Source organism: Barbus barbus (genome assembly GCF_936440315.1).
Source record: "Barbus barbus genome assembly, chromosome: 3".
NCBI classification, from domain to species: Eukaryota; Metazoa; Chordata; class Actinopteri; order Cypriniformes; family Cyprinidae; genus Barbus; species Barbus barbus.
In genome coordinates this window covers 43,765,585-43,770,171 of record NC_136731.1, presented here as the reverse complement: position 1 = coordinate 43,770,171, position 4,587 = coordinate 43,765,585, and the positions used below count along the sequence as shown (strand labels likewise).

General features: G+C 36.5%; 1 pseudogene across 1 annotated transcript; it reads left to right on the top strand.

Moving 5' to 3' along the window:
* Positions 1–1,410: 1,410 nt before the first annotated feature.
* LOC306859072 (E3 ubiquitin/ISG15 ligase TRIM25-like) lies at positions 1,411–4,335 on the top strand (annotated as a pseudogene). Its single transcript, XR_013785798.1, has 6 exons — positions 1,411–2,001; positions 2,329–2,442; positions 2,553–2,783; positions 2,875–2,992; positions 3,098–3,157; positions 3,720–4,335. The product of XR_013785798.1 is annotated as an E3 ubiquitin/ISG15 ligase TRIM25-like (transcript).
* Positions 4,336–4,587: the final 252 nt, after the last annotated feature.

Here is a 4,587-nt window from a genome sequence, read left to right as displayed (position 1 = left end):
CGCTGTGATCAGTTTAGGCTCAGGATGTGTTTGGGAAACGAAGCCCATGCTTATCAGATGACAGAGGAGTTATTTCACAATAAACAAATTGAAAATGTACACTACACAAATGCTTAAAATGCTGACATCAGAAAGATTTTTAAAGGAAATTGATGAAGGATGCAAATTGATCCAATGTGAGTAAAGGTTTTACATTGTTACAAAAAAAAAAAAAATCTATTTCACATTCCTTTGTACTTTGTTCATCAAATAATTCTGAAAAATATATTACAGTTTCCACAAAAAAATATGAACCAGCACAACAATTTCCAGCTGATAATGATCATACAACAACAGTCATTTAAAACGAAAGCGTGATTACAACAAATGGGTTTGCACAACTAATAAACAAATACAATTTTTTAAAAATGTATTAGAAGAAGTAGGGGGCAACCCCAACATAGCCTCTTTGTTTGAGTTTGACAGTGAAACAAGCGGCCCATGGAAAAGTATTTCTACCAAGAAGCCGTATACATTTCTATGTGAAGATCCTAAAAAGGCAACTGATTATCGTTCAGTTACTAAATGTGGTAAATATGTGATGGCAGTAAAGCAGGGTACAAAGATTAAAACTCTGGTAAGATCCTTGCTTCAATAATTAACCAAACAAGTTAAAAGATCAAAAGCAGATGAGTAATAAACAAATGTAAAGGATAAACTTTGATCAAATGAAAAATGATCAAAAAACTAAGAGCAAAAATTACAATATTAAGCCCGATTAATTGCATAAAGGGGATGTAGTGATATGCATAAGAATACAATTACCCTGCCTCGTTGTTTGATGCATGTATTTAATATACTATAATAGCCTATTACAATATTACTTTGTTACCTCATATGGGCAATTACGTAACTGCTCCATAGGTATTTCAAATACGATGGGCCTCATTTGTGAAACTTGCGTAAATACAGGTGCTGGTCATAAAATTAGAATATCATGAAAAAGTTGATTTATTTCAGTAATATCATTCAAAAAGTGAAACTTGTATATTAGATTAATTCATTACACACAGACTGATATATTTCAAATGTTTATTTCCTTTCATTTTGATGATTATAACTGCACCATACATGTGTGAATTGACATTTTAAAACCACATGATCTATTATTCTCATACTTAATAGTTGTGCTTGAGATATTATTCTTTATTAAGTGTTTTAAATAGGTCTGAAACTAAAAAGTCACCAGATGCTAAACTAAATTTTTAACAGCATTAACTTTATAATCAATGAACACTCTTCTTTCTTTTCTTCACATCTGGTCTCAGTATTATCAGCGGCTTTTCTGTCATGCTAAAGCCTATCAGGCTGTTGTGCTCATGAATTTTAATCACGTTGTCTGCATCAAATCAAGCCAAAAAATACAGTGAAATGGCAGAAGCCAATATTTCAGTGGAAGAGGACCAGTTCAAATGTCCAGTGTGTCTGGATCTCCTGCAGGAGCCAGTGACAATGTCCTGTGGACACAGTTACTGCAAGAGCTGCATCACAGACTGCTGGAATGAGGAGGATCGGAGAGGAATCTACAGATGTCCTCAGTGCAGACAGACCTTCGGTCCAAGACCAGTTTTAGGTAAATGTGTGGTGATTGCTGACATGGTGGAAAAACTGAAGAAGATGAGACTCCAAGCTGCTGGTCCTGCAGTTCATCACACTGGACCTAGAGATGTTCAGTGCGACTCCTGCACTGGACCGAAACAGAAAGCAGTGAAGTCTGGACTGTCGAAGCTCTTACTGTCAAATTCACCTTCAACACCATGAGAATCTCTTCAGAGGTAAAAAAACACAATCTGATGGATGCCACTGGACCACTGCAGGAGATAATCTGCCTTCAACATGATGAAATGCTGGAAATTTACTGTCGTACTGATCAGCAGTGTGTCTGTATGCGGTGTTTTTTAGTGGATGAACACAAAAATTATGACACTGTATCAAACCGCAACAGCGATAACAGAGAAACAGGTAAACTGCTTTTTACTGGATCTCATGAGTTGCAGTTAATGTTGTTTCTCTCCTTATTTGTTGTGATTAGAGAAACTGATGTAATCAGTGCTTTGATAGAAAATGGAAGTAGTTATTAATTAATCTTATTAAAAAAGTTATTAAAAAAACAGTAGTATTATGAAATATGGTTAAATTAATAATATAATTAATTTAACCATATTTCATATTACTACTGTTTTTTTTTACTGTATTTTTAATCTAATCAAATAAAAGCAGATTTAGTGAGCAGAAGAGACTTCTTTCAACAATATTAAATCTTACCAACCCCAAACTTTTGAATGGTAGTGTGGATTTAATCATAGTTTTGTTTTCTGCAGAGTCGTCTGGAGAAGAACAAGAGAAAGATTATCCAGAGAGAAAGATCTCCAGGAGCTAAGAGAGGCTGTGGTGTCTCATGAGGTGAGTTTGGAGAAGAAGAAAAGTTTGAGTCTCAGTTTGGACTCTCCTCCAGTGCTGAAGCTTTTATAGTTTCACTAAAGGCACTGTGTGATCGTATGTGTGTTTAACAGCGCTCTGCACAGACAGCAGTGGAGGACAGTGAGAGGATCTTCACTGAACTCATCCGCTCCATTGAGAAACGTCGCTCTGAGGTGACACAGCTGATCAGAGATCAGGAAAGAGCTGCAGTGAGTCGAGCTGAAGAAAGACTTGCGCGTCTGAAGAAGATCAGTGATCTGAAGAGAAGAAACATGGAGATGATGCTGCTTTCAGAAACACAGGATCATGTTCATTTTCTCCAGGTAATAAGGATCTTCTCAAACACTGAGTATTTTAACAAGTTTTTGTGATTATGGAGAGTTTGTGTTTCTGTCTTTGCCGTTGGTCTTTCAGTGTCTTTCGGATGGCTTCACTGTCAGTTCTTATCAGACATCTGATGCTGTAGTGAAATCAGTATCTCAACTCAGACTGCAGTTCTACAAAGAAGAGACAGAAAAGAAATCTGGAACAAGTAAATAGCAAATCATTCTCAGAAATTAGTTAAGTATCATTCATTAAATAAAAGGAAGTTTAATGTTGTGAGATTAAATCTGCAAATGTGTTTTGGTGTCCATAGTGAAAACCGTCCAGGTCATTCTTGCTCCTGAATATCACACCAGAAGAAAGTTCCTACAATGTAAGTTAATATGAATAATTAATTAACCGGGGGAGGGGAGGGGGGCATGCATTATATAGCGTTGGCACAGATAAAGGAGATATTTTGAACACTGCGTTTGTGCATGTCACTCAGATAGAGAATGCAGTAATTGTTACTAAAACTATTCTATATTTTTATAGAACAAGTGTGGATTGTTGGTTTTATATAGGTATTATATTTCACAACTTTAACACAAGTATTATTTTAACATGAACAACTGTAAAAGGTTTAGCCTTAAGCATACAGAAAACAATCAATTCCAGTAACACATCACTGTTTTCATAGAAGGCAAAAGCTGCTGCCTGTTAATTAGTTTATACATTTTATTTATTTTTTTATTTTTTGCACACAGTATTTAACTTACTCTTGTTGCAGCCGGAAATTAAATTCTACTTCATTTCATTATGAAGGTTTCATTGATGATTTCACCATTTAGAGATACATTAAAAAAGTCCAACTTTATCATTATAAAATAATAGACCCAGCTAATGTGTTATATTAATGATGGAAGGTCAAAACGATGTACATTTATCTTCATCAGATTTCCGTCTGTTGACTCTGGATCCAAACTCACTGAATAATTGGCTCCGTCTGTCTGAAGGAAACACAGTGATCACTTATGCTGACAAACATCAGCGTTATGCTGATCATCCAGACAGATCTGATTTCTGGGCCAATGCATTGTGTAGAGAGAGTGTGACTGGATGCTGTTACTGGGAGGTGGAGTTGCAGTCATGGGAGATTAGGAGTCACTATAGCTGTGGCATATAAGAGTATCAGAAGGAAAGGACGGGAACCTGAGATTTTAGCTGGACTTAATAATCAGTCCTGGAGTTTGTTCTGCTCTCCAGACAGTTGCTCACTCTCGCACAATAACCTTGTGACTGAACTCGCTGTGACATCCAGCTGTTGTAGAATAGGAGTGTATGTGGATCACAGCGCAGGGATTTTGTCCTTCTACAGCGTCTCAGACACAATGAGCCTTATCCACAGAGTCCAGACCACATTCACTCAGCCTCTCTGTGCTTTGTTTGGGGTGAATAAACACTCTACACTGAAACTGTGTCGTCTAACCCCTTTCACACGTGAGTTTAAAATATAGCTTCTAGCTGAGCCCCCAGCAGGCGACCACTATTTAAGAATGTATCGCTGTATTGTTTCCATGGCTACAAGTCATGCATGTCATGTGACACAATGCAGCCACAATAGCGCTGTATGACACATTAATCGCTTTTATTTTGTTTTTCCTTTTTAATTCAAAATATTCACAAACATGCTCACTATTTAATGGAATATGTAATATTCTGATTCTGAAATATGTGCAAGTAAATGTATTTGGTAGTTTAAACACTTTTATAATGACCATGTTAGTTGATCTATACTGGGTGATTAGTGCTGCCATCACCGGC